Source organism: Oxyura jamaicensis, chromosome 13, assembly GCF_011077185.1.
Source record: "Oxyura jamaicensis isolate SHBP4307 breed ruddy duck chromosome 13, BPBGC_Ojam_1.0, whole genome shotgun sequence".
Classification (NCBI taxonomy): Eukaryota; Metazoa; Chordata; class Aves; order Anseriformes; family Anatidae; genus Oxyura; species Oxyura jamaicensis.
Genome location: NC_048905.1, coordinates 11,205,091 through 11,233,038, shown reverse-complemented (window position 1 = coordinate 11,233,038; position 27,948 = coordinate 11,205,091). Strand labels below are relative to the sequence as shown.

Here is a 27,948-nt window from a genome sequence, read left to right as displayed (position 1 = left end):
CAAATGATTGCAATGATATCTGTGAAAGCCAGGATGTGGATACTCAAACATTATTAGTTCAAAGCCCATAGAATTGCCTGATTAACATGGCTGCTTTTCACAACATGGGAAGCATCCACGAGGGCACTAAGTTGAACATTAGAGAGCGGGAAAGAATCTGAACTGCTGAGTTACAGCTTCAAGCAGCTAAGACCAGTTATCCTATGCCACCAAAAATTAGTTGCTAATGGTTCCGTGCATGTGCCCAGATGCATTTTTCCATGCCAGCAGCTCTCTGTTTTACAAACTTGTGTGCTGTGAAACGTTACTGCAATTCATTCCCTGAGATTTCAGCTAACCAAGACTTTGCTGTAGCTGATGCCTTTGGATGCTCTTCCTCCTGGATCCAATTTGTGCTGGTTTTAATTTGGGAAATTAAATCCAACATCTCTGCTTTCTCCCACACCATTAATGAAAGGTCTTTCGGTGTCTGAATTTGGATTTCCAACCTTGATCCATCTCTAATTGTGGGAAATAATGTGATTGGGTAGATATTGGAAAGACAGGCCCTGAATGCTTATCTTCAGCCCCTCAGTGGCCACCCTTGTTTGGTGTTTTCCTTCTTTTGTCCAGCTGGAATGGAAGATGTGTAGATGAGTTTCTGGTGAAAGACTAAATGCACATCCCACAGTCAACACAGGGAGAGAGTAGAACAGATATACCACTGTGGCAGCAGGCTGAGGCTCAGGTAGAGATGGCATGAAATGTTTGAGTTCTTCCAAAAGCCATGGCAGGGATCATATGTGACTTATATATTTATTTCCCCGAATGAGGAGATTCTGACCCCAGAAACTCCAAGTGAAGAGGGGAACGATGGAAGTGAGCGCACATATTCTGAAAGGGGAAAGCAGGGGCAGGATTTTGCCAGGGCAAGCAGCTTTGCAGCAAGGATCTTGATACGAACTAGCAGTTCACACAGGAAAAGTTGTTCCACTTTTTCTATCTTTCTTCTACCTCCTGCCTCTTTGTTTGGTTTTGTTGCTTTGCTCCTGGGACGTTCAGAGTGACAATAAGGCAATTGTTCCTTCATGAACAGGGCTCAATGAAACAGTGCAGAAAAAGTGACACGGCAAGAAAATATGACAAATATTCTTTACTTCTGTGCAGAATGCTGCCATTTCCTCAGTATGTATTCCTGAGCAGAAAAATATCCATCAAGATATTGATTTTAAACAGGGTGTAGCCAATTGTGTTTCTCCTTTCTGGAAGTATAAAGCTCAGATCTCTCCTGCTTGCCCTGTAAAGAGAAAATGCACCTAATATCAATTACATTTTTAATCTCTGAGACCTAGTCTGTGAATGTGTTTGTGTCTATGTATACACAAACTGTTTTCCCTTTGTCTTCCTATCCAAAATGCAAAAGCATCTCAGATGTTGTGATTCCTCCAGGTTTTTCCCCCGTGGGAGGATGGAAACATGTAACATTATCTTCTAGCTGCCTCCTGCCTGTCTCTGAAATTAGCATTTCAGTGACTGAAAGGTAGTTAGTTTCCACACACACACAAAAAAAGAAAGAAATAGAGGGTTAGTACAAGGCTGACACTAATAGTAATAGGAGATGAGGGAGAGGATACGGGACATGTTCGATTACTAAATGAAAACCGTGATTTTACCAGACGTGTGAACAGAACAATGAAAGGGGCTTTTACAGAATGAATTAACTCTTTGGGTTTCTGTAATTAGCTACCTCAGGAAGGAAAAGCCTCAAAGGGCACATTAACCATCAACACAGTGTTAAAGGAAGGCTCTTTTACCATCTTAAATTTTTTTTTTTTTTTTTTTTGGTTGGGTGGTTGCTTTTTTTTTCTTTTTTTTTTTCTTTTTTTTTTTTGGAGAATTTTTAATTCTGGTATATTCTCTATATGGACAAGGGCAGAGTATATATGCCCCTGGCTGCCGAACTGAAGAACAACGCTGTTGCTCTGATCCCACGTTAATTAATGGAGTCTGTTGTTTATGGCTGTTGTGCCAACAAATCACCCCTTGTGCAAAAATTAATCGCATCTCCTGCGTGGGGCTGTGGGGCTGGGTGGCTTGGCTTCCCCAACAAAGGCTGGAGCTGAAGCGCCCACCTCCTGAGAGGGAGCAAGGGCTGGAGCTGCGGCCTGGCAGCCGGCCTGGCTGGGCTCAGAGGGGCAGGAGGCGGAGGGCAACTGAGGACAGGAGGCTGCAGAAAATGTTTTGTCCTTCCTCCTTTCCTACAAGACTCCCTTTCTGTTTCCGATGGCTGAAGATGCTTCTGTTCCAAATCGGTAACAAAAGGCTTCCAGCCGTCTCCTTTTGCTGTTAGAAAGTTTGTTTTTCTTGCTACCGAGTAGCAGGGAGGGGAAAATGGTGGAAACCTTGGTCCTGGCTCTTTCTTCCCGGCTGAATTCTGTTCAGAGCCTGTAGCCAGGGGGGAAGATTTGTTCTGTGTAGCTCTTCTGAGCAGAAACCCTCAGGGAGCTGCCGGCTGCCTATGGAGATCAGAGGGACATCCCCGGCATGCGCCGGTGTCCCTCAAGAAGCTTCAGAGACTGGCACTGCTGGTGGCCAGCGGTGTCATGTCAGGCACCAGGCGGTTACTGACAGTGAACATCCAAATAATGCATTGGGGTGGGCTTAAATAGCTGCTCCTGGAAGGGGCTTGGTCGCTGGGATAAGGGCAGGTGCAGAGGTGGAAAGTCCCTGGGATTTCTCTTCTCTTTTCTTTCTCTTTTTATTTTAAAAAGCCTGAAAAACTTCTAAAAAGATCCCGAGCCAAACCCATAGGGGATAGAATTGAAGGGGGAGGGACCATATTTTTGAAATCCCACAAAAAATGTTGATGACGTTGAAGGAAGAAAAAAAAATAAACTTTTTTTTTTCCCCCCGATGTGCTTATTAATTAGGCAGCTTTAAGATCGGTCCTTGCACAATCCACCCTGCTCCAGTAGACTTCAGACACTCCAAAAAATAAAATGTCACTGTAAGGATACACAAACATGGTAATGTTTCTACTCTTGGGTGTTCCAGTTCCAGCCGGGTTGGTGCATGGGTAGAAATACTGTGAAAAGCTGGATCCCGCTGTGCTCTGTGGATGGCTGGTTCGCTCAGGCTGAGCTTGTTCTGCAGTATATGGTGTACGAAATTGAGTTTCTCTGTATTTTAGGAAATGAGTTAGAACAATAATAAACGGTCCTGAACTTTGAAATATTCAGAAGCTAGGTCTGTATGCAAGTTTCTTAGAATTACTGCTTTACCTCCTGAGCTCCTGCCCAGTAGAGCCTCAGCCTTGGGTTCTGGAGGTTCCCCAGCACTGCTTCAGGAGGTGGGATGGGGGAGGCACAGGCAGTGCAGTCCGTGTCCATAAAAAAAAATAAAATAATTAAAAAAAACTTTTCTGCAAAGTGTGGAAAGGCATGGCATACTGCCGTGTGGGAGTGAATCACTTCTGTTTTTGCAGGAATGTAATAGTTTCTGACCTGTGGTGGAGGAACAATGAGTCCGGCTGTCCCCTTCTGGAGCGGAGTGCTTTCCTTTGGTTTTGCCATCGTATGATCGTGGCTTACCGTGAAGCCTGAAATAGATCTTGGCCCCTTCTCTGGCATCTCATATCAGGACTGGGTAACGGGTAAAAGCCTGGCAGCAACTGGGTGAGACTGGATAACACAGCATGTGTTATCCCTGCTGGGATGGTGGCTTCCCAGCTGGCCAGCAGGGACAAGCCGGTACTGTCATCTGTCTTAACCTGTTACAGGCACCCTCATCTGCCTGCGCTGCAAACGGTGCTGATGCAGGGGCTCTGCTGGCTGCGGGCGCTCTGCATCCAGCAGCAGCCCGGGGCTGGAGCTCCCATAAGCTCATATCCCGCATAGGGCAAATCTTGGCACCAGAGGTGGGAAAACCCAAGGGAGAGAAGGAGGGCAGAGCCCATGGGGGTGGTTAATGCTCTCTCTTGCAGTGTCCCCTGCATTGGGGAATGGGGCTGCTGGCCACCAAGCACAGCAGTCGTGCCCTCTGCGCTCAGCTCGTACAGCTGATGTAAAGGAAATTGGTGTTATCTGCCTCTAGTAACTTGGGAAGAACTTTGGGGGAAAAAGTAGCTTTTTAAAGACTTTATAATAGTACTTCACTTTTCCCCCAAAGGATTTAAAAATAAATGCTTGTTTAGTGCTTGAATCTAGTAGTTAAGCAAGGGATGGTGAGTTTATGTGGACTTCTGTTGGGGGTGGATGGTGCTGTTTGCTCTGTGTGGTGAGGAGCCAGACTCAAAAGCCATGTAAGCATAGTGTGGGGCTTGAGCTCCATTCAGGGTAAATAAGCAGTTGCCTGCTTACAGAGATTCCTTTATTTTAGCTGGACCAGGATTCAGATGCCTGATTTTAGGCACCCATTTGGGAAGTGGCTGGGAGCAAGACTTGCAGCTTCCACCAGTATGCGAGACCCAACACAAAACCGCAGCTTTGGAGGATGGTTTTTAGTTTTCCCTGCCACAGTTAAAAATGTTGCATTTAGTATTAAACATACATTTATTTTTAATCCAGAAGCCTGTCTTTCTGCTCTCAAATAACCCATTCGCAACGGGTTCTTCATCCAAGCAGGGGAAAGAAATACTTGGTCCTGAAAGCCAGCTCCGTAAAGAAACACAAAGAGCATCTTTCTGAATAGCACACAAGTGTGAAAGGAAACATGCGTTTGCTGGAGAAATGGAATCATTTGTGCTCAGAGAAGGGAAGGAAAAAAAAAAGCTTTTCAAAAGAAGATCTGTGACTGAAGCTCTCCAGAACTGTTTAACCTGTTGGGGATATTTAGCAGATGAATTCTGACCCACGTTCTCCACTTTGCTGTACCCTGCGACAGAGCGACGCGGCATCTGCCGCTTGTGTTCCTCTCCAGACACGCTCACAATGCCGGAGGAAACGGGGGAGAAAATTATGCAAATTGCTCTGAGCAGATTACTTTGACCAGCTGCTCTTCTTCCTCCTCAATCAAAGGTCTGCCTGGGAAAGCCAATCTAGATTATATATGTCAGTCGCATACGCTGAGGCTGCTCCTTGGGCTCTCGCTTTCTTTCTCCCCAAACAGGGAGAGGTAAAACATGAAGCGCTGAGGCTATCAAATGCTCCAAAAGGGGCACAAGGGGAGGGGAATTCCTTTTGCTTTTTGCGCCGTAGCACCTCGCCAGGCCGCTTGTTGTTGTTTTTCAGAGCTATTCCCAAGGAAAGGGTTTCATCTTTATGCTAGCAATTATTGAATTTTATTATTAAGCATGATGAAATATAGCAGAGAAAAAACTGAGCAAAAAGGCTCCCTAGACAGTGTGTTCACAGCATGGCCTTAGGTGGTGTTATTAAGCGCATGGGTTGAAAGCTGAGTAGATTTACCCTATGCAGCCAGGGGTGTTGTTGGCTCTTTTTTTTTTTTGGTTGCTCTTGCAAAGTGAAATTTATTCATGAACACAAAGCGGAGGCCAACCTGCTCCTGCTGACGTGTGCCCAGCACATCCCCCAGATGTGGCTGTGACGTTGCTCCCAGACAGACCGAGAGCCCCGGCTGAGGCAGGCTGCAGCTCCTCTCCCTCCCTGCCCCTCTCCTGCCACACGCTGCATACCCTGCACCTTGAACAGTGTTCGGCATCCTGACGAGACTCCACAGCTTCATCAATGATTAATATATTTTTCGTTTATAAATAAATAAATAAATAACATGCCGCCACACCAGAGAGCACCTAACCCTGGCAGAAAAAAAATACAATCCTGTCACAGCCTTGTGGGGAGCCAGATTTCACTGCATTAAATCACCATTAAGATTCTCTGTAAGTCTGATGGAAACTTCAGTCTTTTTTTCCCAATCGCATATACAAATCAAAGAAATCCCATGTTAGCATGTGATAAAACACACACGCATAAATATGTGAGCTGAACGTAGCTGCAGATCTGTTGGGATGCATCCTCCAGAGGGTGCAGTTCCAGTAAGAGAGCCCTTACTGTGGTTTAGAGAGATTAATAATTCTGTTGCCCTGGTTTATTTTCTATCGGTCCTATCCTATAGATTTTTCCCAGCGGATGCCAGGGTTGCTGAAGATTTTAGCATTTCAATACCCATCCCCTCCCCTGAATTTCTAATCTGATTCAGCGAGGCACTCGGCAGGCGCTGAGGAGCCTCTCCCAGCAGGCACAGGCGGCGGCTGGGAGTTGCTTTGCTGCTGTGGGGTCCTGGAGTGCGAGGTCTGGCAGTCTGGATCACTTTTTGCTGGTTTTACCTGTTCTGTGATCCCCCAGTTAGTGCAGGAGTGGGTGTGATGAAAGTAAAGAGAAGTTAGTCAAGCAAGCAGCATTTAGTGAGTGGCCTAAAGGTTTCCGACCAAGGCTGCATGTGCTGAGATGCTCAGGGCAGTCAGCACACCAGGGCAGACCTCTCCCAGCTTTCCACCTGCACTTGCCAGTGATATTTTTTCTCATTTGAACCAATGGAAATTATTTTAATTTTTTGAATCATTTGGTGTGAAAATATCCAAAATAAGTAAATACAATTCAATGCAGATTCTTCTTCCTTCTCCCCTTCTTAAGTTGTGTTTTTAAGTGGTGCATAATGAACCCTAAAATTTTTAAAGAGTTTAAAACAGCCACGATTTGGATTTAGCCTAAGGAGTATACTAGTATCATTTAGTGGGATTATCAGTTGTTATGTATTTCTTCATACCATCCTCTTACCATTCTGTGCAGAAAATCTTTATAAAAATGAGACAGTGACAAATAAAACCTGCTGTATGCTTGCCCTATTATTTCTGAATTGCCCGTAGCGCTTGCCTCGGCGGCACGCAGGATGCGCACTGACAACAGAGCAGTCCGAGGGACCGGCTGCTCGGTCTAATTTCTGTTTGCTGCCGGATGAGTCTGAGCAGCCCGAGCTCAGGGAGAAGCTGCAATTATAGCTGTGATCTTGACACCAGAGTTCACCTGCTTTTCGGGAGAAGTTTGCAGAGGTTTGGAAGCTAATGAGCTGCAGCTAAAGCAGGGGGAGCTCTGCAGCTACTTCTTTCGGGGGCACCTTGCAGTCTTCAGTTTTTCTGTCTTGCTCTGGGCCCACCGAGTGCCCTTTCTTGCTTTATTTCACCTAGCATTGGCTCTATTCTGCTTTAACAGGACTGTGCTGTACAAAGAATTGCTGCAGTACATTGATGGAATGAAAGTTACTAGTTTAAAAAAAAAAAAAAAAGAAAAAAAAAAGAAAAGAAACAAACCCTTGAGATCCGATGAATTAGCTGTAATTTCGGCGGTAAAAATGGTCTCTCGTAGCTGGCTATTAACTGCACTCTGGTGAATACATTTTCATGCAAGAGACAGTTTGCTATTTTAAAGGCATCTCGTCGAGACTTGATCAAGTTATTTTCAAAAGTTTGAGGTATTATGAGGAGGTAAATCGTACTGCTCAGTTTTATAGACACGTATTTTTTATTTGCAGTTTCCTCTCTGTGTACACTCACTGAAGCTGGCTGGGTGGGTACTGGAGGAAAAGTGAAGCAAACTACCCTGTAGAAACTGGAAAAAATAGACATACTTTCCTGTTACTCTAGCATAGAGGAAGTATGACCTTGTATTTCATGGTGCTGTGGAGTAGGCTGGAAATCTCCCCCTTGCCAGCACGCTTGCATTTCTAAGCTGCAGCCAGGATTCTCCTTATCTTTTACGGTGCACAGTCACTGATGTGCCATTACGGGTCATTTGTCAAAAAACTCCGCTTGCTATTTTTGACACACAGTCAAGAGTTTCTTTTTGCTGTTGTTTTATTTTGGTTTTAGGCTAACAATGAATGGAGAAATCAAGCCAGCATGGTAGTTCAAAGTTAAGCAAAGTGATTGTCAGATCAACAGCTCCAAAAGAGGAAGGAGCAGCAGAGGCTGGAGCCTGAGAGCCCATCAGTGGGCACGTAGGAAAGAATGACCGGTCCTGAGTGAGCACAGGAGATGGGCATTACTCAAAAGCCACCGATCAAAACAATTAGTAATTGGCAATTCAGCAGAGTGGCTAATGAATTGTGTGTAAAGTAGCAACCCTCTCACCTGAAGAAAGAAGTTTCTGTACTAAAGTAGATCTGTACTAAAGTAGCCCAGACTGTTTCTGCAGATAATAGGAGGGCATCTCAGATGCACTAATGCCATCGGAAATTTGAAATCCGTAAGGTATTGGATCAGCCTGTATTTACTGTGTCTCTGCAGGGAACCTTAATTGGAAGTGGAAATGACTTGCTGGCATTTGTGCTTGCCTGCTTTGATGTTGTTTCATCATGGTCAATGTTTTCCTTGTCTACTTCCAGTTTGGGCTGTGGCATCAGTGGATCGCTCGCTCACTCCCAGTTAGCCCAGGCTGGTGCCTGGCTGGGAGACCTCCCAGGAAACTGAAATGTTGCTGTCATTGTTTATATTTTATTAACCAAGGGGATTTGGGGGACACATTATTATTGATTTTCCTGCATTTTGAATGATACGTGGTGAATTACTTGTTTGCATTCAGCTAGGAAAAGAAGGGTAAGCTTCTGTACTCTACCTATATTCTATCTCCTGCCCTGCCTGAAACCTGTAATTTCAGGCTGATAAACTGTATTTCAGTGATCTATGGCTATTTTTTTTTTTTGTCAGTTCTTCTTTGTCTTCCCTCCCAGAATTTACTGCATTTCACTATGGAATAGTCACTGAACAGATCCATAAAGTTATAGACAGCTGGATGATGATATGAGCTTGTTCTTTCTTGTTGCACGCAAGTCTTAAAAAGTTGGGTCTTTTTTCCATATGTAGTCTTGGGGAGGGTGCTGACTTAATACAGAGCTGCCCAGTTGAAAAACAGTCTCAGGCCTGGCTGTACTGCTGGAAAGGAGCACGGGACATGCAGAAGGGCAGGAAATGGAAATGGAGGCTGGCCGTGTCGCAACAAGGATGACCTGGTGCCCCTTCTCTTTTCTTCTGTCCTCTGAGGTGTCCTTTGGATCTAAAAGTTAATTTATCACAGTGGCACATGGCTCTTGCTCTGCCTTGTGAGTTAGACCTACATAGGATGTGAGGTTTTTTGTTTGTTTGTTTGTTTTTTGTTTTGTTTTGTTTTGCTCAGCCTATCACCCTGAAGTGCACCATGGTCTGCTTGCTGAGCTCCTCACTGCTTTCCTCCAGTGCTGAAGGGCAACGTGGATTTTTCCCACTACATTTTCAGATGCACAAACTGAACTTAGAGCTGGAATCAGTGGATGCAGCTTTTCCTGGCCTTCAGAGTGAGCTGGTTTGACAGGAGCATCAGCAAAGAGAGAATAAACATAGAAAGGCAGCACGCGATCACAGTCACCCGTAAAGCCCACTTCGTGATGCTTCTGAGCAGGATCATGACAAAAGCAAGTAAGCAAGGTGTTCTCCCCCAACCCGGTCCCATAAACCCCTCCCTCTCGTTTCCCTGCCCCCTCCCCAAAATCCACGGGAAGGCAGTGAAACCTGATAGGCAGCGAAATCAAAACCTGTCCTGTTACCAGGTTACCCACTGCTAAATCTACGAGGGACTTGGGGACATTGTGTGTGACTGAACAAGTGACTGTTCTGTCCTGGGGGTATAAATCTAATGCGAGCTTGTCAGCGTAAGCCTTATATATTTATGGGAAGCTTTCAGAGGAGCTGCATGGGATCAGAGTTTCTGTTTAGCTCTGAGACAGAGCTTCTCCCGGTGTGGCTGCAAACTGAGAGGCATGTCCCAGAGCCAGGCTGCTGAACCCTGAAGAGCAGCGATGCATCTGTACTGATTTGTTGCTTCTGCAGCTAGTGTAAGGGACCGGGAGTGGGAGCATGAAGGATGGAAGGGACACCGGGGTAAGGGCAAGGAACATTCACACTATATTTAGGGCAGGAGCTGATAGTGGTAACAATTGCAAGGATCATATATAATGCAGTAAAACTGTCTACCTGAAATATAAACAAAAGCCCTTTCCTGAGGCGCTGAGGGGTGATCAGTCATGTTGACAGTCTCCTCAGCTAAGCAGCCAGGACATCTCATTCAGAAACACGGACAAAGTCTAGGACATGGCTTATTCCTTTAATAGCATCCTGGAAATGCTGTCTTTGCTCTGGTGCAGAGTAATGAGTCTTCTCTAGACATTAACATGGACTTCATGAATGCGTGCCAGCACCTTCGGTGTTTGCTGCACCCTGGGCAGGATGAGGATTGTTCACGTGCTGGGATGCACCAGATGATGGGAGATGCTGACTTAGCAATATGCTCTTATTCGGAGTAAGTTGTCCGAGGACATATGTTGATCAGCTGTATGGGATCCCACATCAAAAGCTGTTAATGTAATTCCTAGACACATTCATTCTGCTTCTTGGTTATTTCCTTTACGCGGGCAGAACAGCACTAACCCAGCAGAACTCAGTCCTGCACAAGTGTGCTTGAGACCTGAGGAATGGGCTCTGTTTTGATATGTCCCTTTCACATATTTCTTCATCCTGCATGGAGCAAATGTACCGAAAGACTGCTTTTTTTACCCTTCCCAAGACGTCTGGTTTTGGCTAGTCTCAGTGAGAAAATGCTGGCTCAGTCTCAGTTAGTACATCTTTACCTATGTCAGGCTAAGAAGGAAAACTGTCCTCGTTCTTCAAGGAGTGGAAACTACACAGATGCTGTCCCTTGCTTCACGTGGCGATTCCCATATTCTGGAGAGCATCATCTTTTCCAGGCACTGCCAACAACAGTGACAGAAAGCTCTCTGAGCTGCAGGTCACTTGGTATGCTCCCTGTATCATGCTAATTCTTCACTCGGTCTACTTCTAAAAGTCTCAGAAGAATGAAATTCCACTCTGAGATATCCAGATACGATTCAAGACCAAACCCTTCAAAGTCAGAGATGGAAGGTAAGAGATACAGGGGGAACCCGATCCTAAGCCTCGGTGCACAGGAGGAAGGCGTTTGGTTGCAGCTGTATTGTTCTGCATGTCAAAACTGACGGATTGTTAGGAAGAAGGAGCTGTCTCCAGGGAAAAGCAGCCTACGGCTGGGCTACCAGCGACTGCTCCGGGTACTAGAGAGGTAGCAGCGGGGCTGGAGGTGGCAGCGCCTTCCCGCTGCTCCAATGAGCAAAGCTCCCCACTTCCAACCTGCTCCCAGCCTTGGCTCCCAGCCCATCGTTAGCTCCAATAATAAATTCCCTCATTAATTGGAAGAAGTAATTCTGATGAGCTTTTGATAGAGTTCAAAGGAGCAGCAGCCAGTTTCTTGATTCCCAGGTTGGCAACTGTCCTGCCTGGGTGCCCTAAAATCAAAGCATAGGGCTTGCTCCGGCAACTGCAGTTCTCTGACTTCTTTTGATCAAGAGCCTGGCTGCAGAAAGGTAAAAAGAAAAAAAAAAAGAAAGAAAAAAAGAAAAAAAAAGAAAGAAAAAAATACAGCCAAAAAAACATGTTTGGATCTTTTCCCCCTACAATTATTATCACATCCATTACTCAGCAGAAGCCTTGAATGCCCTTTCATTCTTACACAAATACTTCCTTTTGGGATTCATTTGAAGTTTCCCTGCGCTAGCAGTGGTCACTTGTCAGCTCTCCACCTGAAGGGGTGAGGCAGAGAAAGCCCAGTCAGCGAAAAAGGAACTCTGACTTCAAGCATTTAAATGAATATTGACAAAAAGAGGGGGCAGGGAAGAGTGGAATCAAAAGCCTGAAAATTGCTGACTAGGCCAAAGCTGACTGCCTTCTGCCTAGGGTAGGAAATGGCATCATTAGGAGGGACACAGCTCCTGGTCGGCAGCAGCGAGAGCGCAGCAGTAACTTCCATGGCGAGCACCGGGAGCAGAAAAATAGATGGTTGTCCTTTGGTCTGGCTTACAAAATTTTAGCCCAAAATTTTTCCAGAGACACTGGCTATGGCAGACCCCACACTGGCTGACAGCCATGGTCCATGCGGTGCAGGCTCTCGTGTTCAGTACCAGAGGGGCAGTAGGGACACTGGGGGTGTTTTATTTTTTCTCCCTGTTGCAGATTACCTCTAGCCCTGTGTTAGTTAAGCCACGAAGCCCGGTGTTTCTCATATTTTACCTCTAATCTAAGGGTGCCATCACCAACAGACCAGGTGACTCCAGCTCTGCTGGCATGGACCAGGATGGAGCAATGCTTGTGCTGCTGGAGACTGGGGCTGAGGATGTAGAGAGCTGAGCATCCTCCAAGAGCTTTCCTTCTGCACCCACTCAGTGGTATGTAGCGCTGGGGTGCCAGCAATGATTAGCTAATGAATGGTGCTCTCAGTCTGACTGCATCCAAATTGTAGAGGAAAAGCATCAGGGCTGGCTACTTCTGGCTTTGCAGTGCCAAGAGAGAAGAAAGACAGAGTTAACCTTTTTTTTTTTTCTTTTCTTTTCTTTTTTTTTTAAATCTCCAAGCATTTACTGCAAGTCAGGAAGTCAGGGCTGAGACACTGGGGGGAAAGATGCAGCACCGCTTCCCATGTTCTCTCTTCTGTGCTGAGCAGACCCAGGCCCATGGGATATGGATTTCAAGAGCAATAAATTCATTCTAAAAATTTAAAGAGGATGACGCAGAAAACTTTAAACAAACAAACCAAGCAGCTCCACACAATAAAAGCCAGTTCTCTCCTGATGTCTCTCTCTAGTGACAGCGTGACACATCAAGGTCGGATACCCTGTCCCACAGGAGCACGGCTTCGTACGGGGTGAAAGTCGTCCCCTGATGGGGTGTGATGTCTGCTGTTTCATAACGATCAACTGTGCTTATACAAAACCCAGGATTCTCATAGTGGAACATCATTTATAGCAAGCTTTCCCTCTCACAGGGCAAGGAAGCGCTGAGCTGAAATGCCTTCAGGAGGTAGGAAGTGTCAAAGAGATATTTAACCTGGAACTGCTAGCTCCTGTTGTCTAACTCCTATATCACACTGCCTCCCTCGTGCAGGGGAGGGCTCACATCTGCAGCGCAATAAATTAGCCATTCATACCAGGAGGTTTCTTTCTGGCAGAAGCTGAACTCAACAGCAAGAATAATAATCCATATGTTTGTTATTGTGATCAGCTCCTCTGGAAGATAAAATTTAGAAAGCTCTGCTGGAGCATCGCAAATGCCGCAGCGCTGAAGGCCTCCGATGCTTTGCGTCAGGAGGGGGGGAGAGGAACAAGGAGCCCCTCCCTGCCTGGAGCACTTCCACCCCTCCAGCCACTTCCACAGCTTGTTCAGCTACCCTCCCATATGGATTTTCAGAAAAATCTCATTTTTTTTGCTTTTAATGCAATGGCTTTGCTTGTGCATAGTCCCCTAAATGAATGCACGGGCTGTATCTGGCGTGCTTTAAACCTTCATGCATTTTTAATGATTTACAAGGAAAAGAGTTTTTCCTCTCTCTCTCTCTTTCTCCCCCCTCCCCCCTTCTTCCTTCTTGACTCCCTTTTTCTTTACTTAAAAAAAAAAAAAGGAAAAAGGAATGACTTAATACATATCAAGTGGAATTGTTGGTTTGTGGTGACTGCTTCATAATTCCAGGTTCAAGTTTTTTTCTATTTAATTATGCACAATAATTCTCAGGAACTATAATGCAATAACAAAAGCATGCACCAGAGTTGGCATAAGTCTGTTCTTTATTAGTATGGGTACGGGTACCGTGCTTTATGTGTGAAATAAAATATTTGGAGCTAATGCTGAGTCTGTTTCTTTAGAATTACTTCTTCCTTTAAAACACTGAAACTGGGGCTTTCTGTTCCCTGCTCGGCTGGCTTCTCACCTGATAAATTCAATGTTACTTGCTTTCGTGATGCCTTACTTGTTTGTAACTGCCTTTGTAATACCTTAATTGAATAGAGGGTTCCTACATTAACCTGAAGTCCTCTATAGTATCTTAATTTATGAAGGTTAAAAGTGATTAACTGATGAAAGGCTGCTGGCTGTAAATATTGACATTCCCCCAACCTGCCAGGGTTTTGATTAGCTCCTGAAGTTGCCTTAACATTTTTGTTTATCGGGTTATCAGCAGTTCCAAAAGCTTATGAGCATCAGGACTTCCCTCATGCCAATTATCGCTCATGTTTCAAACACTGCAGGCAAACGCATAACAATGTATGGTTGAGTACATTCATCAGTTTTGAGTGGGAATATGTGTGTAATATTAAGCTTCAGTGTAAATATTTGCACAAATGGGACTAATTTTGCAAAAAATAATTTTTCTTTCTTGCAGGCACTTTATTTCCTTTCCATTCAGTTTTGATGATAGTGTTTGTAAGTCATTTTGGGTTTTTGGAAAGTTGTGTAGTTTCTGAAGCAAGCAAGATTGCTTTTTACAGCTGCAAATGGTTTATGTGCAAGATTCTGCCTTGCCCAAAAGCAGCCTGGATTTGACAGCAAGTGCTGGTGAACTTTGCAATGGTTGTAGCCAAAGTATTAGAGAACTTCTCTGAAATCTGCCTTTGGTCCTGGCTCTGACCTCCTCAGCGTTTCCAGAAGCGTTCCTGGCAATGAATATTTAACTCTTCTGCTGACCAAAATGCTCATAGAGATTTAAATCTCCCAAACCTGTAAAAAGTCAGATTTTTTGAGACAGCTGCCTTCGAAACACCTTGTAGGTAGCAGAGTGATATCAGGTGACTTTCCCTCTCTTGCAGCCTGCAGAGCTAATTGCGTATATGAGACATACTTTAGCTCTCTGCACTACAAGCTGCTCACAGGTGACCGAGGGGCTCTGAAACCCTCCCAGCACCAGCACTGGTGCCGGGGCACGTCCAGGTGGGGCAGTCCCACAGAGTGACCCCCGACATGGGGCTGTGGAGATGTGTGGAGCTGTCAGATCTGTGCTGGGATTCTGCCCCTGCTTCGGCCTTCAGCAAAAACCCTCCCTGCCCTTTGCCAAGTAATTCCCCTCAGCTATCAGCTTCCTTATTTATAATTTTATTCACCAATTGCTGGTTAAGCATCCACCCTTCGCACACCTGTCTCCCCCATATGTTGTGGGGAGGGGGCTGCCTTGCTTTTCTTCTAGCTTGGGATCACCAGGGTGTGCTGAGGTTGAAAATCTTGTGATCACTGGGATGTGCTAACAGTTTTAACCATCTCTAGTCCTCTTGCTTGACTTCTGTCGTTGTAAAGCATGCCAGGCTGTTTCTTACCAAGCAGCAGCCTTAAAGCAGATGATGCGGATTGTTAGCTGCCTCTTATTTTTATTTTCTTTTCACACAGAAGGGATATTTCTTAGCTATAACAGGCAAGATGCTCTTAATAACATTAAATATCCATTTTCATGGTTATGTTTTACTTTACAAACTGTGACTTAGGTTGTGATGTGACCAGCCTGAAGGTGTTTTCCTTCACGTTTAAGACTTCTGAAAAATCTTTTTACTACAGTTGTGGTTTTACCTCCAGTCATGGCAAAGGCAGATGTACACAAGCAATATTTCTAAAACATCTTACAAGAGAAGCAATTTGGAGTCAAAAAAAAAAAAAGATTTAAGACTTTTTCTGGGCTAGGAAGTCTTGTATTTTTTTGGAGGGGGGGATTTTTTTTTCCTCTGGCCAAGTTACTATGCATGTGTTCACTTCTCTGATCCTGGTCTGAACTTCTCAAAGGCTTACGTTGCACTAGAGGAATGAACGCTGAAAATATTAGTTATGGCATTCATAAACTTCACTCTTAAATGCTGTGAAACGTTGCAGACCTATTTGTGAGTGAACAGAGAATTTCCCAGTGAGTCCCAATCCCGTGGCACCCTTAAGGAGCAGTTGCAAGCAGAGCTGTGTGTTGCAGTTTGTAATGAAGCATAAAATCCTTTGCTTTTTTTAATGAATGTAACAATAGTTCAGGTTCCTAATATTTCACTGATTCCGTGCTGAGAACACAGGACGATGCTCAGCTGATAGTGAGATGTGACGGTTTTGGCTGAATTCTGCTGTCCTCCTCCATCCTTGGGAGGTTTTACTTTCCCACAGCTCCTCAGCTTAACTAAGCCATGTTTGTCCCCTGCGTGTCACCTCCACTCAGGCACAGGGCATAAACAGCTGGACACAGATACGCTTCAGCTTCATCAGCCAGAAGCGTAGGCAAGCAGCAGGCAAAGTTCTCCAGCCCACGCATTGTCCTGTGTCCCTGGGGAGAGGGAGGATAAATAAATCACCTTCTTTTTATGTATAAATGCCATTCATACTGAAACAGCACTGCATTTTAATAAACACGCTATATGGAGTGTCGCTTTAATCCTAAGAGGAAAGCGAACTTTTTTTTTTCTTTTTGTTTTTGTTTTTAAACATGCTGCACGTTCAGCTGCTGTTTTATTTTTGATGCGGACCTTTTGGAGAAGAGCTGAGCTCTCCTCGCCTTCGGTACCCTTGTCTGTGTTTGTGCTCAGGCTTTAAGGGGAGCCTGTGGGTGAGTGCAGGAAAGGTGTGATGGCTTCCAAAATGCCATCCTCTAGCCTCATGTACATGGTGCAGTCATGCTGCTGGTTGCTCCGTGGAGTGGGTAAACTGATGGCTTTGCCAACATCTGCCTGGTGTTAATCTCAAGCATTAAGGCAGAGGGTTTCAAAGGCATCAAAACAAAGTTCATCCAACAGCGAGAGGGTGCGTGCCATCTCCTTGAACTCCTGGAAAAATCCATGCCCCCTTTGTTGGGGATAGGAAATGCACTATTTTGCATCAGCATCATTTCCTTCACCTCTCCATGATGCACTGTGCCCCCTGCAAGAACAGAGTTCCCTAAATCTTGCAAGGGGAACCTTGCCAGTTCATCCTGCAAGGGGAAACCACTCACATGAGGATTTGCATGCAAGAGTAACGATTGCAGAGTCATCTTGTCCCTTTGACTGAAAGGTGTTTAAGGAATATCTTCTTAAATGTATCTTGAATGAGTAACAGCTGGGCAGATGAATCCATACTGGTGCTGAGTTTTGCAGGGGAGCACTTTATGTATCCGAGTCTCTGGAAGGATGAAGCCAGGGAGCTTCCCTTGGAGCAGAGCTTGTGCTCTGCCACGCCGGATGGCACTGCAGCTGCAGCAGCCCCATCTCGTCCTGCTGCCTCGCCCGGCTGGCAGCAGCGTGACACCCCGCGGCTCGGTTTGCTGCGGCATGGCACAGCCTAGCTCGGCAGGATGCATTATTGATGCTGAGGAAATGCAAGCGCTACAAGGGCTTTGTTCAGAGATGCTGAGCCCACTAACAGTACAGAAGTAGCTAAAAGCAGGGAGTGCTCATAAATTCACAAATGCTCTTGTTTAGCCATGGGTTTAGATGCCTAGACCTTTATTTCTTTTGCCCAAACCTCCAGTTGTGTTTTTCTTCTATCTGAGATGAGAACTAAAAGTGTTACAGGGAATCTTGTGAGGAAAGCAGAACCTCAAAGGCAGCTGCATAGAACTGCCTGCAATGCCAGCCCTGAAGGCTAAATAGGGGTGAGGAAAGAGGAATGTGTGTGTGTGCACATGAATGTGTTTTTAGCCACCAGGAAGGAAAAGGAGCAAAATCTATAGCTAAATAAATCTGTAAGATTTCCAGGTATTATTTTAAGTTTGTGAGGGTATCAAAATCTGGAGAGCATCCCTGAAGAACTGACATAAGTGCCCAGGTGTGCAGGATGGTTCCCAGGACACGTTCCCATCTCTCCATGTACCTGTTGGTGCGTGGTGCTGGGGAGCTGCTGTCTGCTGCAGGGCACACGCTGCTCACTGCCGAGATTATGAAAGTCATAAAAACGTCAGCTTCTGTATTTCAGTTCTGTAAACTACCCGTGCACAATGCTCTCTTCTGATCCTTTACAACCAGTCAGGGTTGCCTCTGGCTTTCGGCTTGAATAACAACGAGGACATGTCCCACCTGCCTGGCAGGTCCCTGCTGGGGCTGCCCTCACCCAGAGGGGCTGCAGAGGCACTGGTGTTTTGCTCCTAAACACGGAGGTGTGGTCCCCTGCACTGCTGCCACCACGGGTAGCTGTGTGTGATGGGGAGCACCGAGCCTATCAACCAACCCCTTAAGTGCATGCTTATGTTTACAGTCATGCTGTATTTAGAAGAAAAACAAAAACAAAAGGGGTTGAAGTTTAGCCAGATGCTTGTTGGCTTCCTGGGCTGGACATAACTGTCATGTGGGTCGTGAGTGTGTTGCTGCTCTATCTTTCATGCATATCTGCATCAAATAGGTCTGACAGCAAACCACAGTCTCTTGATCCCCCAAAGCACTGGCAAAAGGGAGTTGAAGAAGTTAGGAGCATGCACAACTGCTGTGCAGGAGATCAGGTCTTTGGAGCCTGATTCGGGTTTAGACTCATTATGAGCCTCTCCATTGATTTCAGGGCTTTGTGTTGGTCCCCTATCTGTGATTAAAACTTTTTTTTTTTTTTTTTTTTTTTTTTTTTCAATGGACTTTGGCATGAAAACCAGGTGTGAGTGTAATGTTCCCAGCACAGAGCCAGTGCAGCCCCTGTTCTCCAAAGGCTGGTGGCCTTGGGTTTTGCGTTACTTTGCCTATTGTTAGAGCAGTGTCCTTCTGTTGCGGACAGTTTTTGCTATTTGCAAAAGTGATTGGCTTTGCTGCACACATGGAAGTTTTAATAATTATTCCCAAGCAGCTCTGAGAGTTTTTTAACATGGAAACAAGTTCTACATTACTCGTTAAATTGGTCAAATTTCAATAAAGTCAGGAAAACATCTTGAAAACAGCATGAATATAATTTACAAAGAAAACAATCCAAGCGTTACTGCCAAAGAGTTTTCCAACAGGAAGGAAGAAAGAATTTCTCTTTCCCCCCACATAGAATGACTGTACTGTACATTAAATTAGTGGTTTTGGGAGTGAAGGAAACCACCACAGGATCCACAATTTGAATAAGAGTGAAGCTGGTACCCGATGTGAAGATAGGTCTTGCTTCTTTGTTATCTCCCAGGCAGGTTGTACAAATCCTGGCTGCCAATATTCACATTCCTGTAAGTATCTCTGCTGAGCCTCTTTATCCTAGACGAGCCCTTGCTTGCCGTGTTTTTAAATCTAGCAGTAAAACTCCACACATGGGTTGAAGCTTGGCAGAGGGGGTCTGGGTTGTCAGCAAACATGGAAGTGATGAGATGACCTCTTTCCCCTAATACAAAGTTTTCCTCAGAAGTGAGGAAAGGAGGACTTTGTGCGTGTCTGACACTTCTCTGTACATTGCTGTCTATCTGACTGTGGTGTGGTAAATGGGGATATCACAGCCCACAGCCCAGCAGCTCTGCAGCCCACAACCAAAGCAGTAGCTGGGGTTACCCAGCAGGCAGACGGGCTTCGGTTCAGCACAGAGGTTGGCCTACAGTCAGCCCCCAAGGGCACGGTCTCCTGCTTGGCAATCACAATGAAATATTTGTCCCAGAGGAAGAGGATGGGACCCAAGACTGAAGTTAAGGACAGGCTGGAGGAATTTGCTGATTTAGAGCCTGTGTGAGCCAAGGGCTGGTCTGCCCACTGCAAACCAATCTGGGTTCCTCAGGACCAGCACCATGCAGCGAGGCCGTGCCTGAACCACTCAACAGTAGCCTTGGTTAAAGGGTTTCATTGCAGATGAAAAACTTGCTGGTTTTCCTACTAGAGTTCCTATTAAAAAGATGGGGAGCATAGCAGAGAATTGACAGCAAATCTCATGCGTATTTCTTACTGAAGGAGAATTAAATGTGTACAGAGGCAATGCTATTTGCATGTACATGCCCATATGAAGGAATTGTTACGGGTCGGTTTTGACTGGAGACATTATTGTTATAATTGCTTGTACTACCAACTCCACTACCTGAAAGGGAAACATAAAGCAGACCCAATCTTCCCTGATGATAGAGCTGGATGTAAAACTACAACCATGTCTGGTGACCACATTTTGCAATTTTGAGATTTTTTTGTGCTGACATGAAGAGAAATCCTTCCAAGTTGTTTGCAATATAAAACTCAGACCTCAAGATCAGGGTCTGGACTGACTGCATGTTCTCCCCTTAAGTTTGACCAGCGAGTCACATTCTGAACTTCAGTATCTTTTCTGTTGTAACCTCAGGCAAAATCAAGATAATTTTTGCAAAGCATTTTAGCTTTGGGAACAGAACTTTTTGTTTGCCCTTTTTTTTTTCTTTTTTTTTCTTTTTTTTTTTTTTTCCTCCTAAAGCCACAAATTATAAAAACAAAACAACAACAACAAAAACCACCCATGCTTTCAGTAGAAACAGCTCCAACCCATTTTCTGTGTCAGTTTGTATATAATCTTCCCCTGGGGTTCCTTTGCAACTGATATGAACGCAGAGGGTGTGGGGGAGATCCGCTGCTCAGAGCCCACAAACACGTTTCTGGAAGTGCTGCGTTTTGAGATGAGGCTGCTGCATTGCTTAGTTTGACGCTTTCAGAAATGTTGTGAGGTTTAATTAACTAAAGCACTTTATCATCATTAGAGAAATGGAGTCCTAAGAGGTTATTGGTAGATTTTTTTTTTTTTTAATGGCCACATCTGTATAGGAAAAATTAAAATCTCAGGCTATGTTTCTTGCCAATAACATTGGAGGGAGAAACATGGAAAGGGCACAGATACTAATTAAATTATTGTGTTTTTTTTTTTTTTTTTTTTTTTTTTTTTTTTTTTTCATTCACTGTTAGTTTAACAGCTGTGCTTCATCTCTGAGGCATATTTGTCTTTATCTTTGGCCACTTTGTCAGAGTTGGCAGAAGGAATCTTAGGTGGGGTTGTTCTCTGAGCAAATTAAACAATGACCAAAACTTTGCTCATTTCTTCCATCATTATTTCAGATTTCCATGTCTTCATTTTGACTTAGCAATATAGAGGCAGTACGTCTCTGCTGTCAATACGGAGCAAGGGGTGGGGACACCTCAAGGGCGGTAGGTCCTACGAGGGTCTGCATTTTTCATGAGAGTATCCAGAAGGGACTGCTCCATGCACCGCACCACCCACCTATGCACAAAGACAAAATAGTGTTTTTACAGCATGTAAGTGCACAGTAAGTGCCCAGATCTGTAGCTTGTGCTCAGGCAGAGTAATGCCTCACTGAGCTGGATTTTATCTGAGCTAGGAGTAGTGACTACTAGGAGTAGTAAGTGCTATTTAATGTGAATATAAGCTACTTGAGATCCATAGTTTCAGTATTTTCTTTTTCTTCATTTTAGTGCCAAATGGCCATCAGAGGATTTAATTTGTCAATAGGCTGCATGAATACCCAGGCCACCTCCATCTGCTGCTGTGACAGAACACAATTAACAGGAAAATCCCAGGTACTTGCCTACGCTAATTTTTCAAATCTCTTTCTGGCTAGTTTGGAAAATTTGCATAAGAAATCTGACTTTGAACCTTAGGCTTATGTTCAGGCTTTATCTTTCGGTTGTGTTGGTCTCAGTGGAGAATGCAGGCGAGTGGTTGGAGCAGAGCAAGAAAAAGCACAGAAATGTCAGGAGATGGATCTGAGCAGAATTCAAGGAAGCAAAATGGTCAGACAGTGGGAGCAGTGGGAGGAGAAAAGGGGGTGAGGGCTGGAGTGTGGAAGCCTGGATGCTTTGCGTCTCTTGGGCACAAAGTCATGAGACTGTTGTATCCAGGGGAACTCGTGGTGATGCTGTGGGTGACAGATTTCAGGGATGCCCCAGGAAGACCTTTCCATCTGACATTCAATTGAGCAGAAAAGAGAGCCAGGTTTGTGTGTTATCTATATAAAGACAGGTCTGTGAGCCCTGGTGTTAGCAGGCCTGTGTGTGCTGGGTTAGGTTTGGTTAAGTGTGTGCTCTGCACTCACAGCGTTGGTTTGTGGCTGCTGAGGTCTTGGGCTGAGTGAGCTTGATCACAGGGTGACAGCCACAGCCTGGGTTTCCTTTCCTTCCCCTTTCCTTCGCAAAAACTTCAGAAATAAATAAACCTCCTGGAACAGACAGATGAAACCACCTGCAAGCCAATCCTTTTTTTTTTTTTAATTGAAATCTGAAAACATCCCTGGGTGTTCTGGGCAAGGTTTTCTGGACTTAATGATCCTTATGTTGGGGTGTATGGCTGGAGATATCCGAAGAGGCTGGGGCAGCACGCACTCTGAGGCAGTCTTCCCCCAGCTGAACTCGATGTAAATCCGCAGGTAGCAGGAGCCATCCCACTCAGGTGACAAGCACCTCCCGGGAGCTCTTTCCAGTTGTACTCCCAGAGCTGCAGGTTGGCACGTCCATGAGGATGGCGATTGGTCTGGTGGCATGAGACATGCCCATCTCCCATTGAAAATACAGCCAGTGGCTTCACATGACAAAACCATGCTGAGGTAACCTACTCACCCCCTGACACTCCCCAGTGTCCCCTATCACTCTCAGCGGTGGCATGCTGAAATGCCGGGTGGATGTTACGATGATCTTTTGGCAACCCCCAACGGAAGAAATAGAACACCAACCCAAAACACAAAGAAAAGGCTCGAAGAATCTATCATTATTAATCCTGCTGTCAGTTTTAATTTTGGGGACATTACCTCACTCAACACTCATTGGAAAGAGCTGCCAAAAATGATGATGTCATCAGCAGCAGGCACATCTGACCCTGGCTGCTGATTGCCAGCGTTGAGTGCAAGTTAATAAATCCCCCGGTACCTGGATACACACTGGGGTTTTATTACAATGCAGGCATTCCATGATACCCCAGTAATTAAACAGGCTGGGGAGGAAAGAAACTGAGCCACTACTTTCTTCTTTAGAAAAACTGTGAATATAATTGTCTTTTAGATCGGTTTCCTTCAACTGTCCTGTAAACCTGTATTTTGACTGAACTGAAGGGCCGGTGGAAAAGCTGGATGTAGGCAGGAATGGGAGATAAAATCAGAAGTGGTCAACTTGAACTGGGACCAAAGCGGTTCCCAAGTTTGCCTCCTCTCCCACCCATCCTTAATGGTGCTGCCTCAGGCTCTCCGTTTTCACCCTGCAGGTTGCAGGGTCTGCCTCAAGGTGCTGGACCGGTCCAACTGATGCTGTTCCTGTGGTCTGGGCAGAAACAAGAGCTTGCCTTCAGTTAATGAGTGTGCTGAGCCTTTGTTCCCCTAGGATCATAGGCAAGATTCTCCCGAATGTGGTCTGGGGTGGCCTCATTGTGTGTCCTTGGGGATTTCCAGTGCAGATGGTGAGGGTGTGCTGTGAACCAAGACTGACAGGCAGGGCCCTGCACTTCCAAGAGCTAGAAATGTTCCCTTTCCTATGGAAAACTGCAGTTATGGCATCTCCTTGTGGGCTCTGGGTACGGGTCTCAAAACAGCCATGCCCATACCTCCCTGCCTGTACCTCTCTGTGAGCATCCTGCCCCAAGGATTTTGGGTGCTGTTCTCTAGCAGAGCAGCCAGGACCAAACCCTGTCTGAAGTCCTCAGACTGGCCTGCAACAGGAGCAATAAATATTGCTTATAAGTAGTGGATCCGCATTTTTACTCTTAGTCCATCCCCAGACATAGCCACAAGATGAGACAGACAAAGTATTCATCGGGTTGCCACATTCCCGTGGCAGTAGCAGCCTAACTACTCCCAAATTTATAGAGCTCATTGAATAAAAGAGCAATTGAAAGAGAAGTCATGTTGATGAAGCAAAGCTTTGAAAGTGGGAGCAGAGCTGGGGACTTTCACACTGGAGAAAGCTTTCAAGTCGTGCTCGTTTGGAGCTGACATCTGTTTACCTTTAAAGGTCTATAAATAATATTACCTCTTCTCTTTGCTGACTACTAGTGATGATACTTTGCTTCTGTTTACAGACCCTTTCCTCCTCTGTCTTGATGCTGGAGTTTTCTGGCTGAGCGATTTGACATCATCATCATTGCAGACGTTTCCCCTATCTCTATAGCAACGCACGATGATGCCACAAACAGAGGATTATGCAATCTGTGTAGGCTCAGATGGAAGGAGAGGCAGGGCTGGGAGCTCTGATTTATACACAAATGTCTCTAATAGCAGCAAGGGGAATACAGAAACTTCTTGGCCAAGGAAATGGTTTTTGTATAAACATTCTCATCTTCCAAGTTTCTCTCCGGTGGGAAAGTTCCTCCTTAAAGTCCTCTTATACATATACATGTGTTGTATATACACATTCACACACAGCTATGTATATTTGTGTGTGAAGGAATATAGTGATTATGCAAATGCAATATTGTTCCCAGCATTGTGCAAGCAGGGATATTGCCAGCCCCCTATACACAACCTCTATCTAACATATCCAAGTTCAGCTGTGCTTTGCTCACCCCAAGCACAAAGGTGCTGTGGGACTGCCCAGACCTTGCACTCCCTCTTCAGCAGAAGGCTGGCCTGGAAGATGCTGCTGAATGTCTTTTTAATATATGCTCTGGGATCCTTTTGGATCCTTGGATAGATGGGATCAGCATCCTTCTTGTTCAAACCCTCTCTATCATTTCTCTAGCAACTTTGTCCTGTGGTTAAGGCACAGGAGGAGAAGCATAAGGGCAATTTAAAATCTTTGCCTTCCCAAAGGCTTTGTAGCTAAGCCTATGGAAATGTCTTTGAAGCCCTTCCTGTGCCTCAGTTTCTCCTGCAATAGGACACATAAATCTCAGTTCTTAAGGAGGTGGTGAGTCTCAGCACTCTCATCTCTGAGTGCTCAGACTCTTCGGTAAGGGGGTCCATGGAGACTCTGGAAAACACACTTGTGGGTGTTTCTTCTATGTTTATCTAATTTTTATTGAACATACAAATGCATCCTATCTAGCACATGTCAGAATCAATAACTGTGCCTTGTTAGCAGTTTTTCCATTTATGGCATATTGTCCTGACATAGCTGTAAAACCTCAATGAATATGGTTTTAATAACTCAATGGTATTTAATGTACAATCGCTGTCTTATTAGGTCTAAATTAAATCCTTACTTGAGACACTTAATTTAAAGTGTGACTGATCTTTTCCTGGCCTGGAAGGAGATACTTAAATGACACTTCTTCCAATTTGGCCACATGGCTGAGGGGGTGGGATTTAAATAATATATTTTGATGATACTACTCATCTGGCTAAAGCTGAATTGCATCATTTTATGAACACTCAGAGACAGGATCAAATTAAACCCAACTTCCCACCAAGTTAACTCAGCTGAGCTTTGGAGCTTAGCACTGTATTCAAAACACACACTTATTGTGACTATCCACTCATCAGCATCTGCTTGGCTTTTCCAAAGGAAAAAATGAAGTGCACCATATTTTTCTACTCAGAGCCTCTTGTGGGGTGCCTTTTGAGTTGACAAAGACAAGGCTTACATTCTGCTGTGGGCACACTAATAAAATAAACCTAATAAAATAAACATTACATGCAATAACGATGCTACTAAATCTCAGCTCAATGAGTAGCTAAAGTGTTACCCACAGATCTATTTAGAGTGATGTGCCTGGACTTCCTTCCCCAACCCAGAATCACATAAACATTTGCTAAATCAAAAGCATCATCAGGACCAATGGGGGTTCCACAAAAAACTTCAACACATGAGAAGCTGAGGAGGGTATAGAGCACATATAGAAGATGTGCCATGACTTCTGCATGCTGAGGCCACCACAGAAGAATGGCCACTGTTAAAGGTCTGGATGAAAAGTACTCAGCAAAAATGTGTGGGAAGACAGTGGGAGCTATCGAGTACTTTGCTGCTTGGCTTTGTTTGGCTCACACGGTGAAGTTTTTGTTGGATTAATGCAAGTTGCACAGTTGAAGGTGCACAGGAAAGGACAGCATCCTTTAGTATTGGTACATACTGGGTCTTCAGGTCAGTCTCTGGAAGACAACACAGCCAAGGAAAGTGAGCTGGGAGCCTGTAGAAATAGGGACATTGGACTATGGGGTGACTTCTGGCAGGACTTTTTTTTCCCCTTCTGTTTAGCCTCTAAGCCTTTGACAGCATTGATGGAAAGTTAGGCAGTGCTATTAGTGTTGAAACTTGCAGCTCAAATTCCAGCTGCATCCTAAACAAGTCTCTGCATTATTTATTGGAAATAAATTCTGGAATATTTTAGGTCATTTTCAATACAAAGTGGAAGCTTGTTCCAAAAAGAAAATAGGATAAAACATACCTGCAGTTGCAGAAACATTTTTATCTGTGATTTCAACTTTGTTTAAAAAAATAAAATAAAATAAATCCTCTGCAGGTTTACCTGTTGTTGTGCTGAATGCGATGGGTCAGCCCCCAGGCTGTCTGCTAGGTCCCTGCTCTTGGGCAGCCACTGGGAGGAAAAGGTAGAGTTGCTGGGGCAGCACACCTCACCTTCACTAGGTGGTCCGGACAGGCTCCGTGTCACAGTTATCTCTATATTGAACAAATTTGTGGTTTGTGCTTGCTTTCTAGTGAGCTAGGTGGGTTTGCCCACCTTTAGAGTGAACTTGTGCTTTGCAGTACTTGCAGATCTTTTTTTAATTGAAGCGCCAGCTGCTGGATTAATAGGATTATACAAGAATTTCTGCTGTCATTCAGAAAACCAAAGGAAAGACTCAAGTCCAAGTGATGCAGGGGAAGGGTTCAGAGTGTGACCAAAGCCAGAGGTGAAGTATTAGGATAATGTGAACGTATTCCTCCTTTAAAGACCTCAGATATCTGTGAAGCATTATTATGGACGCTGTAGAGGCCTGACTCTCTGATGTCAAGCACTTAGAATTGGCAGCAGGGCTGCTGTAGGGAAGTCAAGGGGCAGGACAAGGTCCATTCATCGCAAAGGTCCCTCTAAGGTGGCTCACTGGAAAGGTGCTTGGAGGTCTGCTCGCAAGGCAGCTGCCAGAGAATCATTAGGGTTGTCTCTCAGAATTCAGAACTGGGGTTTTGCAATGCCTTTTACCAGGTGCAACCTCACAAAGGACTCAGGATAAAGAAAGCAGCATTACTACATAATAGCCTTTAAAACGCTTGGTAGTCTTTGAAAGTTTCAGTCTGTCCTGAAAGCAAGGACAATGTGCATTGTTTAACACCACATCCACTATAGTCTGCACTGAGGGCAGCATAACACTTCAAGCTGAAATACGTGTATTTCTGTTATGTCCTCTATCCAAGAATTTAACTGCTATTTAGTTCAGTTCATCCTGATGATTGATTTCTCCTGGATGCTGGGGTGAGAATTGTTTTAACAGTTTACAGATGGACAAATGAAACAGGGAGGTGTCCGATGCTTTGCCCAGCACTGCAAACTACGCCAGTGGTGAAATGATTGTATCCCTGTTTGATCCCAGCCAGGCTTGATCCTACTTTTTCCCTTTTGTAAAAATTTGACTTCCTCCCTAGCGTGTGTATACTTTAATAATTGAATCACAGCTGTAGAAAATGATGAGACTGAAAACACCAATGAAGACCTTTCAGAGTGATATTTATTCTTCTTGTTCTAAATCTGGAACTATTCGTATTGCAATAATTCCAGCACAGGGAGATATATTATCGTTGCATTGTTGTTGTTGCTACTGCTGAATCTATTTATTTAACAGTTTTTCAAATAATGTACTGAAGCTCAAAAGTTTTAAGAGTTTCTCCAGGATGAAAGAGAAAAGAAAGGAATGTGCTCACCCAGTGTTTTCTCTATATCTCTTTTGTCTCTCATTAATTAGGAACGGTTTCAAGTGATAAATCCAGCTTTTTATTATAAGTCATCCACATGCTAAATTAAAGTGGGCAAAATGACATGGCAGTTAAACCCTCAAAGCCCGAAGTCAATCAATAAAATCAATGGAAAATTACTCTGAGCACATTAACATCCCTTAATACATGAATGCAGATTTATTTATTTATTTACATATCTGTGCATAATATCTACGCATACATTTCTTGTCCATCCCAACCCAAGCAGCACGCTTTTCTCATTCCAGCAGTACAACTTCACAGGAGTGAACATCTCCAAGGTGGAGTGGAAGCTGGGGTAAAGCAAAGGGTCTGGCTGGGTGCCCCAGATCTAGCCAGGCTGGCTGTGGATGCTGTGTCCCAGCTCCTTGGCATTCAGTGCTCTCAGAATGGTCACATTTAGGA

At 44.7% G+C, this 27,948-nt stretch overlaps 1 long non-coding RNA gene across 3 annotated transcripts in view; it reads left to right on the top strand.

Annotated features, from left to right (window-relative positions):
* The window catches only part of LOC118173958, a 46,401-nt gene extending 21,550 nt beyond the window's left edge, over positions 1-24,851 (top strand). For 2 of the 3 annotated variants that reach the window (XR_004754472.1, XR_004754474.1), the window contains exons 2-3: positions 21,130-21,234; positions 23,717-24,851. This is a non-coding gene — a long non-coding RNA (uncharacterized LOC118173958). Of the gene's footprint in view, positions 1-18,814; positions 18,930-21,129; positions 21,235-23,716 lie in introns of those variants that run through there. The other variant, XR_004754473.1, reaches the window with a different exon arrangement.
* Positions 24,852-27,948: the final 3,097 nt, after the last annotated feature.